Here is an 18934-nt window from a genome sequence, read left to right as displayed (position 1 = left end):
GATGTGAGATACCCCAAATAGAACCTGGCTCAAATTCCAATTCCTTCACTTACCTGTGCATCCTTAAGCAGATATTGAAATCTTTCTAAATTTCTGATCTGTGAATTGGGGAGAATAATACCTACTTCAAAGTGCCCTGGGAGGTTTGTCTATCATCACTGTTGGCCCTTAGGCTGTTGGCCAAGATCTGGAGCTTCTTGTCTCATCACAGTCTTCAAAATTATTCAATCACAGGACTTATGCAAACAAGATTTTTCTCATTTGGTCTGCAGTTTCCTTAAATATCCCGCTCTTCATGCCCTGATGATCCTACCCATCACCATGAGAAATTTTTCCTTTTGCAGAAATAATTTTGCTTTCCTTTTGTTATAAACTCCATTTGCACTTACAATATAATTAGACTAGAGGCAGGAAAAGAATAATTATTTGGTAGTCACCTATTATTCCTAAAGGATATGGCCTAAAATGTTCTGTGGACATTCGGAACCACAGCTATTACCAAACTCCATATATACTAAATTCTTCCTATATACATTGTTATGGTTTGTGTCTAGATGTTTCCCCAAAGCCTCATGTGGTCATAGGGCTTTTTCAGAGGTGGCTGAATCTAGAGTGTGTGATTGATTCATGGAGCAATGCTAGGATTAAGGGTGCTGGGATGAAGGGTAGTTGATTCCTAGATCCGTTCACTGATTGGATAGGCACCTCCCTAATCTCAGTAGACTGCATACTATATAAGGGACAGAAAAAGGGTTGTGTCTTCTTTTTCCCTGGCTTGCTTTTGCTGTCTTCTGCCATGATGAACTGGTTCTCCTCTGCAATGCTCTTCTGCCAAATCACCCTGCTTTGGAGCCATTTGACAATGAACTGAAAGCCGTATAAACTGTGTGTTAAATAAACCTTTCCCCCTTTCACTTTGGTTGTCCAGTATTTTCTCTCAGCAACAAGAGAAAAGTTACTAAAATTTGTTCTTCGATTTTAGAGAACACAAACTCATCCCAGATATCTTGCAGTTTGGGAGTTTCTTTCCCCTGTATCATTTGGAGGTCTTCCACTGAGATCACTGGGTGGAGCAGGAAAGCCAGGAATAACGAGGACCTGCCAGCGCAGGGTTGCGGCAGCCACGCTGAGACTCAGCTGAGCCTCAGGGCAGCCTGGAGACGCCATCTGTCCATCTCTGTGTCCTTTCAGGGCCGGTGACAGATGGGGAGGGGGAAGATCAGGGTGAGGCAGCTTAGCCTCCATGTTCACTCCAGCCACATCTCCTTTTCGCCCTACTTCCTGACGCACGGATGGCCTCCCTGTCCTCTGCTGATGTGGATCTAGCACTGTCCCCTTGTCTCTCTCCTCACTGCTGGCTCTTGTGTCTGCCCTGAGACCTGAGTCTCCAAGACCTCCCATCTGAGTGGCGCCTGAGCAGCTGCAACCTCAAGGGGATAAGGAAGCAAGGGGATGAGTCCCACTCCTGCCTCCCCACCCTGCTTCAACCAAGAGCAAGCACCATGATCTGTTTAACATATGGAGCTTTTGCCTAAGATTTAATGTCTAACAATGATTTTGTTCCTTTAAAAACTTTGAAATGCTCTAATGTTTTCTGAAAAAAAAGAGAAAAGTTACTAAGACTTACATATACATACAATCAAATTTAATTTATAAATTAAACACAGTAAGATCTGAAGAAGAATTAAATTTAATTTCTAAATTAAACACAGTAAGAGTTTAACAAGAACTAAAATAAAATAGAACAATTATAATAATATATTATAATATAAATTATTTTAAATTTATGTATGATTCATTTATGGAATTTTTGCATTTGATATTTTTGGACTAAGTTTGACCACAGGTAACTGAACTCAGGAAAAGCCAAACCACACATAAGGAAGGAATATTATATATCTCCATTTCAATGAAACTTGGATTTTGTTTATAAAATTTCTGCTTAGAAATACTTCCTTGGGAATCCTGGAGTTAAGAAAAGTAATATCTGTTTGTATATTTGAAAACACTTTCAGGAAGATCAGCTAGTGCCCCCACTTTATTATACAATCGCTAACTTAGGATTTACGCTTTTCAAAGCACTTTGTATTTAGTACATCATTGGGTGCCAGGACATCAGAATTACTATTTCCACTTTGCTGATCAGGAAAAGTCAGCCCAGAGGGGTTGTGACTCACCAGCTACTGGACTGACTTAAGACATGGACGGGCCTGTTAGTTCCCAGTGCTGCGTGCCTCACCATACCATGAACAATTAGTGATACTCCATTTCATATGAAATTACACTGGCAAAGGTAGCAATAACATCCCTTCAACATGCTTCGTGCCCAAGTGTCTTCTTCTATTTCTCCTTCAGATTTCTGCTTCTGTGGAATATATTTCAGTATCTACAGTTTATTAACTTTAAGTAACTTTTCAAGAGGGACTATTCAAATGAAAGGAGCCTGCTAGGCTAGAAGCAGAATAAAATCTTTTCCACCATATTGTTAGAGGAGTTCACTGGACACGCACAAACACCAGCTAGACATACGGCTTAAACATAGAGTGAATTTAATTTCCTCCAAAAACAGTCTTCTACAGGTGCAGTACAGAGAAGCAAGAGAGAAGATTCTGGAGAGAACTTCAGAAGATTAATTCAGTTCCAATTACTTACTATTGTCAGATAAGTAAGGGAGCATATATTATTTTAAAATATTTAACTATGTAAATATCTTTTCAGTGGACATAATAAAATTATGAATCATAAATTTTATAGTACACACCCAAAATAACCAGGATGTTATTTCCTGTATTTCCTGTCTCCGATCCTTCTTAAACATTATTCTGAAGAGCCTAAATGCTTTAGCAAGGCTTTTCTCTCTTGTAATTTTGCCCCATAGGCATATCTATATCTAAAACAGAACAAAATCCTTAAAATTCAGTGATTTAGAACTGGTCCAATTCAGTTCAGTGGTGAGAAGCTGCCTGGCATTTAGGAGTGAAGGATATTGATGTCAGTTGCACCCACCTTTCAGCGGGCTCCCAGGAAGGACCGGGCTTGAAACCTGTTTCTCTCAAGAGGTCAAGTCAGTGTTTCAAAAGAATGGACTTTGAAACTGTAAGCTCCTACTAAGACGCTAGACAGTTACTTGGAATCAATTCAACACTAACATACACATACAGAAAGTAAATAAAAAGAGAATGTTTCTCATAACTAACAAGCTGTTTCAGTCACTCTGGGAGTGTTATTTATGTCCTACATGGAAAGTTTCAAGATCTATTCACTAAAGAAGGTACTCTCTGGGAAGCATTTTACACTAACACTTTGATAATCAGTGTTTTGCTTTTTAATTATGCCACACGAGTCACATAAGTTCACATACCACTTACTCCATAGTTTTCACAAATTTAAATTGATCATTAAGTCAGTATAAATTAATGATTTTTAATTGGAAAGCCCCAAATTTGGAAGTCTGTGTTAAGCACAGACTTCATTGCCTTCTAGAAAAAATATCCTTCTCTCTTCATCTTTGAACTTTTGTTTTGAGACATCCCTCAGTAGTAAATAAAATGGAATAACTGTGTCCTTGTTAGTTCAGCGCTTTTTGTAGCGAAAAGCACTGTCATATATTTTGTAAACATTTTGTGTTCACATGTTCATCTTGAGATCTTTCATTAGCATATTTCTCAAAGTGTGGAACCCATTTATATATGAAGACAATATCAACAAACCTGCCATTCATCTGCTGTCCTTGTAAATATTCAACATACTTGGGATACGTAATATGAAACCTAATCTTTCCAACACCTTTTCCCAAAAAATGTTATTAGAGTGTAGGATTGGACTAGAAGTTTTGGAGTTAGAAGAAAGCTAACTACCAATTATTCATGCTAACAATAGTAATGATTATAAAGATCTTTTTGGAGCTCGCAATATAAAAGGTAGTGAATTAATGACAATAAATGATCAGGGAATGCAATGGGAGAAAGCAGAGGATTCGTGGGGGTGAAACACACGAGGAAAGTGAAGATGCCAGAAGTGAACCCCATGGGTTGAGGAGGATTTAAATAGAACGAAGCACAGAACACTGTTCAATTTGGAACCAAGAGAAGTAACTACAGGAGGTAATTTTGTTGTTTGTTGATAACTTTGAGGATTTGTAGTCTGCTACTGTCTTTTATTTTTGCTTTGTTTAGAGATAAACTCAATTATATGAATTATATGGGACCTCCTGTTTTTATGTAGTTGTAAAACACACTTTCTTTTGGTCAATTGTCAGACTATCTTCTTTTTTTTTAATACAGAATCTCCCTGTATAATTCAGGCTGGCCTTGCACTCACTATGTAGCACAGGCTGGCCTCGAAATTGCAGCTATCCTCTTGCCTCAGCCTCCTGAGTGCTAGGATCATAGGTGTGTGCCACCAAGGCTGGCTCAGCTACCTTTGTAAAGAAAGTATTTCTATTCTCAAAGCGTTTTTTCTACATACCCCTTCAACTTGATTATTTATCTTATGTTTTCTAGACAGACGTAATTTAAGTTTTCTCCTCCTAGACACATTTGATTGGAACATAGATGGTTGTCTGACCAATGCTGGACCAATGAGTATTTTCTCCAGATTTTTGGAGTAGGGAGCACGAAAAAGTTTAGCCTGTCTTTCTTGGTACTAAAGCCATCAACTACTGAGATCTTGGCAATTGTATTACTGGCTACTCTGGAACAGACAGAAGGACCCTGGCAAGACACAGAGGGAGAAAGGGAACACATCCTCCACACCTCCTGGTTCCCCTATTCTTCAGTTCTTGGCCCAACATTTTCTGATGAAAATGCTCAAACATATATAAATATTGAAAGAATTATACAGTGAGCACTCACAACCACCACCTGCATCCTACAATCAACATCAGCTTTATCACTCACCTATCTATTCATCCCTTCCCCTTGGAGTCACCTTTATTTTTTATGCATTTTGACTTGAGCTGAAAACATCATGACAGGGCACCTCTATACATCTTGTCATACATATCATTAAATACATTTCAACTATTATTCACATATAGTGAGAAACATAAAATTTTTAATGGTAGCATTTGATGAGTTTTGATAAATGTGTCCACCTATATAACTCAAATCTCTATCAAGACACCTAGTATTTTCTTTAAAGGAGTTTCCCCTTCTGCTTAAGGTAGTTCAAGACTTTTGCTTTCACCCACAGTCCAAGGGGTCATAGGCATATTTTAGCACATTCACAGCTGAATTGAGAATTGAATCCCAGGGTCTAGACCCTTTATTAGGCTATATAGTGGCTGTTAGCAAATTAGGACTCTGGCTGTGATCTCACACAGCCTCATCATTGTCTCATGGACTGAAAAGAGGAATGGGGCTGGCTCTCAGCCCCTACTAAGTGCCCTTCACAATACATAAGCATAGGCTGCACGGGAATCCTATAACAGACCGTGGAGCCTCAGTCTGGGGCGTATACCCTACCTTAGTATAACAGTTCTCTTCTATCATGTCCCAGAATTCACCTTTTTGCTGTAACTTTGTCACTTCCCAGAGCATCCTGTGGTACTCACAAGGGAAAGCTGTCCCTTCTCACCTTTACAGCAGCCCACTGTGAGAACATCTTCCACCAGGTGAGGTGCTGCTGGGTGGGGGGATGTTTGGAGGAGGGAAATAGTAGGTGCTAAGAAGCACAAGATGCTTGCTTATCACACATCATCAGAGCAAGACAAGCTGAGTCCGTGACTAAATCGTGAATACATTTTTTGATTACACTAGACTTGGATGCCAAGGGGTGCTGCAAATTGGTATTTACACGTTATATTGGAGACAGAGAGGAAGTCATTATGCAATCAGAATGGAACCGCAGTGAAAGTTATGCTTGGGCAGGTCCGAGAGTGCCACGAGGCCTCTACAAATAGACGATGCCTTCCCAAAGCCAGGCACAGGTGTCCAGAGGCGCAAGACAGAATAATTATGACTCACCACAGATGACTAGAAAATTGTCCTAAATAAGGAGCTGCTGTTCCCTCCGGCTTGCAGAAAGGCTAGGCGTTTTCTCCCAGGAGTGACGAGGAGGAAGCTATTCAACAAAAAAGAATAAATCTTTATAAGCTTTCCAGAAGGAAACTATAATTCTGGGGTCAGCCCAGGAAAGGAGGAATACCTTGTATTTATGAAGCAGATAGTTGGTCTCCAAGTCATATGTGTAGCCGTGGTGAGGGGTAACGTAAGAAAATGGAAACACCCTAAGTCTACAGCTCTGTTCCTCAAGGTTAAAGGTATAGAACTCAGTCTCATGGGAACAGTAGTGGGGCTCCGCTGTCGTCCATCATTTTTGCTGGACAAGTGGATATGCGGCCATTTTAAAAATCACGCTTGCCGCACACTGAGCGCCATCTCTTTTCACCCCACAGCCGCTATTCAGGCCCTCGTTATCCCTCACACCATCTGTTCATCAACCTCTGTAATTTCTTTTTGACCTTTATTTCACCTTCCGGTACTCTGCCAAGCAGAGGTTTTTTCTAAGTCACATAAAATGGGGCATCTCCTGGAGGAGGGTAGCTACGGACTCCTAGGAAGACTGCCAGGCATCGAACCCCACCTCAATCACTTCCTTACAGGGTGGCCTCGGTCAAACCGATGCTGTTCTATACTTCGGTTTCCTCTTCCCTGGCAGTGCGTAATGACTGCACTCCACCCTGAGTCCACAGCAGTGTACATAAGTAGTCTACGTCGGGGTGCCAGCACCTGGTAAATAATAATTGCTGCACATTCCTATGAAGTCACTTCCCACTTAGAGCCCTCCACTAGCTACTCAGTACCTCATGAGTTCAGTCCCACTCCCAAAAGTGACACCAGTGTCTTTTGAAACTGTCTTCAGCCTCCTCTGCTCCCCCAAACCCTATGACACCTTCCTTCCTCTTGTCAGACCCTCAGGACTTCATTTTCACAATGTGACACAGGCTTACATCTCTCTGAGCCCCGAGCAAGCTGATCCTTCTGTCTGCAGCTCCTTTTCCACATTCAGCAAACCTCCTGTCACAAACCAGGTGATCTTAGGTAAATTAAGCTGATTTTCTGTGCCTTTATTTCCCCATCTGTAAAATGGGCTCAATTCCCCCACAGCATAATTATAAGGACTAAATAAGACAAATAGGCACAAAGCACTCAGAGCAGGGTCTGGCACATCTAAAGATTAAAGTGAGTGTAAGTCTCATTACAGTCCACCTCAAACTTCATTTTCTCTATCAAATCTCCTCCAGCTTTTCTCTGTGCTTCCATAAGCCATCCTCATATACCATCACCTTGACGTTTATGACATCTTACAGCACTGTTTGATCAGTCCCTTTTGTGCAAGATCTGTATCTTTGTGAACACAGAGAACTGTGTTGTATTTGTCTCTGTAGATTTAGTGCCCTGCACAGCCCCCCAAACAGCTAACACTTAAATATGGATAGAATGAATGAATGGATGACATAAAGGAGGCCGATAAATGACACGTACTTGAAAGGTAACGACCAAAAAGGGTCGTGTAGTCCTTAGAGCTTAAGAGATGGTTCGTCTTGGTGTTACAGAGGTGCAGAGAAAGGAGAGTCCTCAGCATGCCAGGACATCAAGACATCAGAGCCCACTTCCTGGAGGGAGAAATGAACTGCAGCTTGAAGGAGGGGTAGTTGGCATGAGAAAGGCCAGAGACCCTTCTGGTGACATGATGCAGCCGTCTACATAGATTCTTCTCAAAATTCTAAATCAGATAATTCTGAATTAGTTAAAAGAGAAAGCTGGGTGGGACGTCATAAACACAAAATGTGATTAGAGCAAAGTTGTCAAAGTGAATTACAAAATGGACTTAAAGCAAATGCATGTAGCTGTGCTTGCCTCTGATAATAAAGAAAACACATCCATCCATTACAGAATAACCTCTCTTTATTTCTGCATAATCTAGTCGGCAGACCAGGTGAGCACATGCAATGCCAGTGCAATACCATGGTGGTAGTTAGTGCAGACCACTTGCTGAAATAAGTAGACCTCTAACTATGAGAGGTTGGTGGCTGACTCCTGCCTTTCCTGATAGGTTGAGGTAGAATCTTTCTGGTCGAGGGACCTGGATCCATAGCAAGTGGAGACACGGTGAAGAAAGAGACACCGGAGACCAGGCTGATGGCGCAGATTTACTTTATTGAGGAAGTACTCGGCATTTTATAGAGCAGGCTAGGGGTGTGGCAAAGGGGGGTGTGGCAAAGGGTGGCCTGATCATCGAGGGGAGGCACCAAGGGAGGGGCAGAGCGGGACAGCCTAGGCGGGGCGACTCACTCGGTTTGCGGAGGACATGACAAGTCTAAGTTTGCTCAGACTCTCTCCTCTGCCACGGCCGTCAACCAGACCTCTGGGCCCCTGTTTCCTACAATAGGTAACTCAGGGACTCAGAACTCTTCCATCCCGTGACTCCACCATGCCCAGGGTCTCATTGCAACCCAACACTTAAGGGAAAATAATGGAGATCACAATCACACACCAGAGGACTTTCATGGTCAGGCCTAAGCTTGTAGCACAGATCTTCTGTTCAGGGCCCCTGGGCAAGAGCTGAGTCCCATGACCACACTTGTCCTGCAGGAAGGCTGTGATGCTGTCCAGCTCTATAACAGGGAGAACAGGACACTGGCAGTCCTGAACAGCAGCAGATTAAGCCACAAGAACAACTGGCTTTGCCAACGTGTGCTTCTTCTTCATTCTCTTGAGATTTCCTCCTCACCTCTGAATGATAGCACAAGGTCATCAGTAAGTAGCATCTAAAACTTTATCATTTTTTCTCCTCTATTAGACTATATGATTTCCTTTAACATATTTTTTCCCAAACCATAATACACCCTGCATGTGCTAAAAGTTATAAGCAGTGCGCTTGGTGCTGAAAGGTCCCATGTTTCTGGTGAAGTTCCCTAGCAGTCTGTAAATGGTGGAGGGAAATGCAAAGTAAAGCCGCATGTCATCTCACTGCACACTTCATACTGCAATGACTGAAATCAAAGAGATTCACCTTAATGAGTGAGAAGGGCCTGGAGGAAAGTAAACACTCCTTCATAGCTAGGAAACACAGAATGGACAACTGCTTTGGAAAACAATTTGGCAAGTTTTACAACGTTAAACATATGCCTGCCATATCATCCATGTAGCCCATTCATGAGAATTTATTTTGAAGAAAAATATATGTTCATACAAATGTGAGTATTCAAAGCAGCTTCATTTATAATAGCCAAAAAATGGAAATAATCCAAATATTCATCAATAGATAAATGGACAAATGAACTGACATAGATATGGGCAAGCAATGAAGTATTATTCAATAATAAAAATTAAAACAATGAATCAGGGTGCAGCGGCACGTGCCTGTAATTCCAATTACTTGGGAAGCTAAAGCAGAAAGATCTCAAGTTAAAGTCCAGGTTGGACAACTTACCAAGAGCCTATCTCAAAATAAAAAATGGCTGTGAGTGTAGCGCAGCAGCAAAACACCCCTGGTTTGATTCCCAATATCACACACACACAAAAAGAATGTGCTATTATGTTGGTGAATACACTACAGCATAGATGAATTATGAAATATTTATGGTGAGTGAATTAAGACACACAAAAAGGGGTACATGTTCTATGATTCAACTGATACAAAATCTGAAGACTGAAAAAGTAACCTATAGTGAAGGAAAACAAATCAGGGGTTGTCTGAGGAGGCAGAGAAGTGGGGAGTTTATGCAGAAGAATTTCAAAAAAGCAGGAGGAAGTGTTTAGGGGTGAAGGTCATACTTGTTATCTTGATTGCAGTGATAGTTTGATGGGTGTATATGTCTGTAAAACTGTGTTTACAGTACGTAAATGTGGTGTTTACAGTATGTAAATGTTCATTAACTGGTGAACGGGTGAATGGATAGACAAATACAGTATATTCACAGGATAGAACACTATTCAGTGATAGGAATAAATGAATCACAAATACATGTTACAACATGAATGAATCTCAGAACATTATACTCACTGTTTAAAAAAAAAAAGGAAAAACCAGGCACCCCACAGCATACATTGTAGGACTGCATTTCAAAGAAATGTCCAGGAAAGTCAAAGCTACAGGAAAAAAAGTACATTGGTGTTTATATAATGAAAGGCTATGATAAATGTGCATGGGTGTGCTTAGTGGGGTCATAAAAATGTTCTAAAACTGATTTATGATAAAATTGTGCACACTGTGATAAGTTTTGCCAAAACAAATAGTTTCAAATTCTAGCCCACCTTCTCGGCTTATGTTGAATTTTCAGGCAGGCTCTGCATTACAGGAAGCAAAACTTGAGGAAATTTAGAGTGAGCTATGAGAGTTGGGATTCCACACTGGCACTAATCAAGAAGTTCCTCTGGGTAACACAGGGCAATTTCAATGATACCTTGAAAATATGATCTTGGAAGCTGGATATTTGAACAAGAAGGACCTTGTAGGAATATGGCCATGAAAATGAACTACAGGCATTTCTGAAAGTTAGAGCGGTGAACAAACATCTCATTGGTGCAGAATGCTAGGTTGGGATCTATCTGCGGAGCGTGCTATCATCTCAGTATATTAAAAAGTGTAAATTCTGAGAAATCATAACAGCAATGAAAGGAGGGCAGCCGTGTTATAACCTAGGGCTTAAGTTTTATGTATGCCGTGAGGCTAGGGTACAAGGAAAAGAAAAAAGGGACAATATTGTTCTTTGTTCGGGAAATTTTTCTTCTCTCTGCTGGTGAATATAAACTTCACCTCTAACATGATAAAACAAGGAAATAGAAACATCCTTGTACATACTTTTGTGTAGTCCTGTGGAAAAGTTTTATAGATGGGCAGGAGCCACATCAAATCTTCCTGGGAGGGGGCTGGGGATTTAGCTCAGCGGCAAAGCCCCTGCCTGGCAAGCGCAAGGTCGTGAGTTCGGTTCCCGGTACCGGAGAAGAAAACCAAAAAAAAAAAAAAAAAAAAACAGATCTTCCTGGGAGTGCTGCCTCACACAAACAGTATAATGCTCACACGCGAAGCTGTGGGGGTCCTTTGGGGGATGGCTCTGTGAGGGCGGAGTCCAGAGCCCTAAGGATGATGGCGGAAGACAGCCTCAGCACAGCTTTGTTGTGCAACGGCATTAGCTCCTCGTGTGCTCACATGAACCGGAATGCATCCACCAGCCTTCCACCTAGACGATATCTCCCTGATGAGAACAGAGGCAAGCGAGATGCTTCCCTCAAAGCAGCTGAGTGGCTGTTGGGGTGAGGAAATTCTAACTAGTGCGGGGCTTGTCTGCAGGGTCTCTGGAATGATGCATTCTGCTTACCAAGATCTCTGTGGTCCTCGGCACGTTCACTACTGCTAACATTCAAATCGAAGGAAAGTTACTTTCTTTCCCCTAAAAACAAATAATTCTCCAGAAAGAGTGGAGATGACAGCGACCGTGAGGGAAACGGTGAACACAGTGACTATGCTTAGGAGGAGATCCTCAGCAGTGAAGCAGGAACCTTGAAAATGTAGTGGAAAAAAGGTACCGACTTGCTTGGGTGTACATATTCCCTGGAGTGCTAAAATGATACTTAATAAAAAATAGAAAGATGCTGTCACCTCCATCATATTTACTTTGCTTTTATATTTTAGGGGTTGACAGTCTGAATTACTTTCAATGGTTTAAGTCAAACGCGGAGTATCCTATTCAGCATGGAGCTGAGGTTGACAAGAAGGTTGTGGCGAGAGATGAAACAGTGACTAACATCTATCCAAGGCTAGGACATTCAGTTACTGGTAAACTGAAAATGAGAAAACACTGAGAAAATTGTTGAATAATTAATGCTGTGACTCTGTGAAGGGTAATTTATTCATTTTATGTTTGGATTAATTACAGAAATATAATCTAAGTAGATTCCTGTGAAGTGACAAAAAGTATAAGGTTAATACACACCTTTGGGAGTACCCACAAATTTTGATTTAATAATGGACACATAGCTTTAATTAAGGCACATCATCTTACTAGAATTAAAGGACTGGCTTTGACAGATAAAAGTGTGGTTAATGAATTTTCTCATTACTCCTCTCTGCTCTTGATTTAAGAGGGACACTGGTCTCCAGCTATGACATTCACTTGTGAGGCATTAGTCACTGGTTTTATGCTTGAAGATGATGCTACTCATGCTATTGGTCTCTGTGTGGGCAGAGGTAGCTGCAGCACCTGGTGGGTATTCACCTGCACTTCTGTCATTCTCTGTGGCTAGAGCTGCTGCTAGAGAGGCTGTTCTTGCCACCAACTTCAGTATTTGGATTCCTGGTGAACTCAACTGTCCTTCCACTGCTTGGGCTATTGCTTTGATCTTCCATTTGTCTCCAGCTTTGTCTCCACAATAACAAGGGGGTACCTATAAAGTGTTACTTCTCCTTTAACTGCTGTTCATCCTTTGGCTGTTTAGATAGAAAACCAGTGAGTCAGAAAACCATATTTCCTTCTTAAAGACTCCATAAATGTCAGGAAAAAATTGGAGGGGAAAGCAAATACCACGACTGTGTTCTAGACTACTAAAGCAGCTTGGTGTCTTTCGCCTCCCGCTGGAAGAAGGTTGAAAATCAAACCTATAGCTCACTGATAACAAGCCAGCTCTTCCAGCAATGAGGCACAGTGTTAAATAAATTCTCTGAATGAAAATGTTTGTGTTTATAAGAGTATTAGAGGGCTGGGGATTTAGCTCAGCGGCACAGCGCCTGCCTAGCAAGCACAAGGTTGTGAGTTTGATTCCTGGTTCTGGAAAAAAACAAACAAACAAACAAAGAGTATTAGATGAGATAGTCATATATGAAATATCTAGGACCATGCCTGGGACACAGTAAATCCTCACTAAGTATTTGCTTTTACGTTTATTGTTATTAATTTGTGTGTCTTTGTATTGAATAAAATTAATTTCATTTGTAGGATTTGGGGTAACATTGTCTTGGCTGAAAGAATAAAAAACACAGTGCGGCAGTTGAGTTCGGCTGTGTCCAAGTAGCTCCCCCTAGTGGGAAGCTCTGGGCCGGCAGAAAGACTTGCAAGTGCTGCAGGAAAAAGGAAGGCTCAGGAAGCGCTGCAATGGAAGAAGGGAGAGGTGAGGTGAAGGAAAAGTTTCCCTCTTTCAGTTTCTCTAGAACGAACCTGGATCGGTCTAACTGTACAGTACATTGTGGGCGGAACAGGTCAGAAAAATAAGTCCCTTGAGTGAGAAGGACTTGGGACTATGATGGGATCTCTAGAAGTAAGGAAGAGAAGGCTGACACTTGGGACTAAGCTGTGGCTCTCACTACCCCTGATCCTGCAGCTCATCTCCAGCCCCCGTTTTGGTTTCTGTGCATCCGTATGACTCTTGGATCCCAGACCTAGGCCATACAAAGTGCTCTTTTCTACTACTACTATTAAATAATAAACATGTACTGGGCAATTTCCAGGTAGTAGGCTCTGTAGTAAGCACTTCCCAGACTTTATCCAACTTAATTCTTATAATCTACCTTCTTTAGTTGTTCTGGAAAGGAATTCTACAAAACCAACTCAAAACAATGCACTCCTAAAATCTCAATAATCCGTAATTCAACTACTTTCCATAATTGTTTTACTCAATTTTCCTGTGAACACCTGAAATTCTTTCCAACTGCAAGAGGAAGAGTTCACATGACATACATAACATGTAAGTTCCAGAAGCCCACAGAACCCTGGAGGGCAGACCAAGGAGAAAACAGAAGGTGTGTAAGCACTCAACTCGATTCCAACTAGGTGCTCTAAGTGTATCTGTCCCGCAATTGGAAAAGAGAGAGAAATGAAAGATTCATAAAGTGACCTATAGTCTGTAGCACCCAGGATAAAATCAGGGCTCATAAAATTAGCACGTGGAGAAACTCAATTCGTTCCTTCGACAAACCTGTATTTCTAGTTCTAAATATTATACACATATTATACAAATGTTTCTCTTATTAAATTTCTTTTTGTACATGCTCTACAGTACTACATGTAAAAAGACTATTTAGCAGAATATCACCATCAGCTCTGGAGTTCACAATTTTAAAAATAACAACTAAGAGTTGCTATCGCTCATGAAATATGCAGCAAGGGGTTTAGAGTAAGACGGAAAAATAGGAAGAAAATCTGTGCTCCCAGAAGGCAAAATATTCCTGACATTTTTAATAATGATGAAACATAAGACCTCCTTAAGGCAAACTTGAAATCCATTTTTTATGTGGAAGTAAAGGTCCCATTTAATTTGTTTAGGTTTCTTTGGTAGGTTTTATGTTTCTTATTGGAAAGTTTGAGGATGTGAAAAGTATGTGTAATAAATGTCCCAATGGTTGACAAGAAGTGTGGAAGACAGAGCCAATTTTTCTAATCAATCTAGGAAAAGTATTCAATTTTATGCAAGAAATAATGCCTTCTACTTTGCCTTTACTTTCAGAAGGTAAAAGGGGAAACAAAAGGTAGGCTTGCTAGACTTTATAATATTCTGGCAATACAGACCTTAAAGGCACAGTTTGTCTCATCCTAATTGATCAGGGTTTATCTAATTTACTTTCAAAGACAGAAGAAAGATGAACATTTTTTTATTTTTAAAAGGCACTGTGATCATTGTCTTCAAATGCCAGATGGAGTTGTTCTATGGGAGATGGGACAGACATGTGGAATAGACATGTGATGTGTGCTTACAGTGAGGGGTGTTTCCCCGCGTGAGTGTTCAATAAGGAAGAACACACAGCACTGTAGTTACTGGTTCCATTTTACCTAGCGTTCAATTCTAAGATCCCTGGAGTTGAGATTGTACATCTCCTTTCCACTGGTGTGTTCCTACTGCCCAGTAAAGAAGGCTTTAGTAAATGTTTGTGAAGGTACATAACCGTACAAGGGTTACAGCTACCCAGTCACGATGGCAGTGCATTCTCCATTACCAGAGATGTTCCATCACTGCGGGCACAGATGAGACTGTAGCAGAAATCCAGGCAGGAGGTAGGGCTTGAACTAAGTGGCCTCTGCTGGCTCCTCTGATTCCGATCTCCTGTGATACTGACACGCATTCCCAACTTCAAGGATCTTATACTTGAATTTAAGATGAAATAATATAAAACATGAGACTTCCTTAAGTTTGGATTACACTGGGTTACAACTACAATATCTGTTGCCAATAATGTAAAACCACAATTGGGTGAGATTTCTAAAAGAGTTTTATTTTTGACCAGCAGTTCTAGAGGTCCAAGATCAAGGGGCCTTCCTGGTGTCAGAATCCCAAGAGCCCAGATTATCACATGGCAAGAAATAAAAACAGAGGGAGAGAGAGAGCAAGACAGGAAGACAGGGAGAGAGGGAGAAAGAGAGAGAGAGGGAATCAGCCTTCTGGTCTCCTTTCTCACACAAATCTGCCAGTTTTCTGTCAGGAGGCCTCCAACCTGATGCTACCTAATTCTAGTCACCTTTTAAAGGCTTTACCTCTAAACTATAGTCAGAGTTAAGTTTCACACTTTTAATACCTCACAACTGGTATTAAACTTCAGCACATGAACTCTTGAGGCACACACACAAATCACATCCAAATCATACCAAAATATCGATTTCGTTTCTTGTGACTATCTCTCTTCAGACAAATTTTAGGGAAATCCTCCTGTTACCGAACACTGGGGTGTCCAGGGGTCTCCTACAGGCTTTTTTTGTCCTGTTCAAAGAACTGGGCAAGACAACTGATGAATGTAGAGGTTTTACTTTTGTTAAAGGTAAAAATAGGGAGGAAAGAAGGAAAAAGTAGTGTCTGAAGAAAAAGAAATGCCCTTAAGAAGCCTGAGCAAAGAAAATATGCCCCGTATGCAGATGGAGCCACTGAGTGAGAAAGAAAACAGTGGCCACAAGGCCAGTGGCCACCGTCTTTTATACCCGCATTCTCAGACTCAGGTGTCCTACGAAGGGCTCTGAGGCTGTTCTGCGCTTGTACCCTGCCCTATGATTGACAGTCTCTGTGACTGACTGAGCATGCTCAATTGCCCTGCTGCTTTGCCGTACACTAATCTCCTGCCTCAATACCATGCGCAAAACATTCTTGAAGGTGTGCGTCATAATTCCATGGTGAGCATGGAGAGCAGTGTGGTTCCTTCTTATCTTTCAAGGAAGCCCGATGGCCCCTTCTTGCTCTCTTCTCCTGACTGCCTTAACCCCATACCCTATTTCAGAAGGCGCAGGTTGCCAAGGCCGGGAATGCACGCCTCTTTCCCTGGGAGGATAACAATTTTCTTGAGTGGAAGCTGACTGGAAGGTCCCTCCGAGAAATTCAGCAAGGAAGTCTCGCAATAGGCAGTAGAATCATGTTGCTGAATGTTCCTGGCACATTGCTCCCAGATACGATTGGAGTGCTGGATGCTGCTGAGATTGCATGTGTGAGCTGCACTACACATGGATCAGCAAAGTCCAGAGAAAGTTTAAAAGGGCAGCATCCTCAGTGCCAGACCGGCTCCTAGATCTTCCTCCAGAGGGTAAAATCACACCACTGGGATCTCTTCTTCTTAGTAAAAGTATTTATTCTCTGTATTGAGAGACATCCCAGAGCAGCCACTGAGCGTTGTCTGTCTTGCCAACTGTGGCTCTGACTTAAAACAATTCCTGCTCAAATTCTTCATCTACCTGGAAGTAATTTATGGGTCCCTCTGGGCGTTCCCCTATTCACTTCATCTCCTACCTACATGTTGATCTGTGGGAAAGCAGTATTTACTGTTTTCATTTATGCTTAATTTAAAATTTTATTGGCTTTGGGGAGCGAGCATAAACAACAATTTGCAGGAAATGGTGAGTATGGAATGGTAAATATGTGCAAAAGAGGAAATACCAGACTTTTAAAGAAAACCTCTAATGACACAAGGAAATTGGGCTGGTTCATAAGAGTGCTCCTGAAACTGCAGCTCAAATGCACAAGCTTTCTCAGGGAGGTAACCGGGGGGACATACAAATGCTTTATCTCATTTAGCATTCATCTCTTCGAAGGTATGTTAACCAGGAATTCAATTATTCTGATTTGACAGAGAAAGAAACTGAGGTAGTGACTAGTCAGGTGTCTTCTTCAGTTACTTGATGCAGACAGATAACATCACAACGTAGTGACTGAGCTGAAACCATGGAATTTCTAAGCTTCTGCCAGTTATGGAAATAACTAAGAACTGTTGGAAATGCTTTCTCACCAAGGTATAGGGAAAGGGTAGCAAAGACTTGTGGTTCCTTCTAGGAATTCCCAAGCCCCTGAAAGCCCTGGACTCTATATTAAGGAATTTCCCTGAGCTGAAGCTCACTTCCCAGTCTCCAAACTGCACACAGCTTTTGGCACCAGGTGAGAAGATGAAAAGGTACTGAGGTAGTTTATTAATATATTTGAAGATCATTCATTAAATTAATCATGAGCATCCTTAAAGTGACTGGGATTGTATGTTCTTGACTAAAATATCTAGAAAGTAAGTATAGGGTGTGTGTTAAACGGTTCTTTGCTACCAAAGACCTCAAACCAGGTATAGAAAAGGCCTTTGACAAAAATTCACTGGGCAACATCAACATAAGGAAGACAAGAACAGGTGAGATTTTCATAAAGGTAATGTTAGGGTATCTGAAATTATGTCTTCCTTACATTTTTGGTAATGGATCGTTCTTTTCTTTTCCTTTTTTCTTTTTTCCCATTTTAAAGGAAACAATGATAGGAGTTAGGCACTGAGTGATCAGAAGTCCAGTGTCCAGTGCTAACCTTCCTGAGATCAAAGCCCAGCTCTGTCACTCGCCAGCCAGCTTAGATCAACTCAATGTACTTAGCTTTTTTTTGTATCTGTGTCATAAATGTTGTATAGACTGAATTTAAAGAGTTATTAATGGGGCTGGAGATTTAGCTCAGCAGCATAGCACCTGCCTGGCAAGTGCAAGGTCGTAATTTCAATTCCTGTTACTGGCAAAAAAACAAAAACAAAAATAATAATAATAATAATAAAAATAAAGTTATTCACATATTAAATGCCCCAAATTGTAGCTCACATTAAGAATAGAGGGCAATATGTTTACATATAATACATATAAGAGGGGCTGGGGATTTAGCTCAGCAGCATAGTGACTGCCTGGCAACCCCGAGGTCGTGAGTTTGATTCCCGGTACTGGGTAAAAAAACAACAACAAAAAAAGAATCACATATAAGAGATAATAGTATAGCATATATGCACATACACATAAAACCAAGCAAAAAATTGGTAATTCTATACAGAGTCCCACCTTTTAAATTTTGCTGTTGCAAAATCCCCATGGCCACAAATCATTATTCTACAACAGTGATGAGGGAGACACACACGCAGTCCCAGAAGTGAGAGAAGAAAAAAGCAATCTGGTCAACTCTTTCCTGGAAAACACCTTTGTCCAGAGGGATGGGAGGTAAAAGATCTGACCATGACAGTCACGTTTGGTCTCCTCTTATTCAAAGTCCCCTGGTTTACTCAGGATTGTGTCTGTTTTCTGCCGCCCCTCTCTCTCAAACACCAGCCTTCCAACAGCAGCAACCTCGCCCACCTTGCTCACTTCTCTCCAATACTGCCAGGGTGTAGACAACTATAGTCACTAATGAATGCAGTGAGGGTCAACGAGTCTCTTATTGACATCTTGGGAATGAATTGTCTTAATATTGCAAGTGCTCCGTTCTTGGCCTTCCTTAGCTGGTAGGTACTACACAAGTTGGTCCAGGAGATATCACTAGCAGGGACAGCTTGAATCCTCTCTTTAAAATAATATTTACTCATCTATGATTTTGAAACATAATGCACTGATCCAGAATATATGAAGATGTCCAAAGAATAAAGACCCAATAAAAGGTGGCAATTGAAATGAATAGACACTTCTCAAAAAGAAGTACAAATGGTCAATAGGTACATGAAAATATGATCAGCATCTTTGGCC

Source organism: Chinchilla lanigera, unplaced genomic scaffold (assembly GCF_000276665.1).
Source record: "Chinchilla lanigera isolate Chin_1 unplaced genomic scaffold, ChiLan1.0 scaffold00084, whole genome shotgun sequence".
NCBI classification, from domain to species: domain Eukaryota; kingdom Metazoa; phylum Chordata; class Mammalia; order Rodentia; family Chinchillidae; genus Chinchilla; species Chinchilla lanigera.
Note: the sequence above shows the minus strand (reverse complement) of the source record.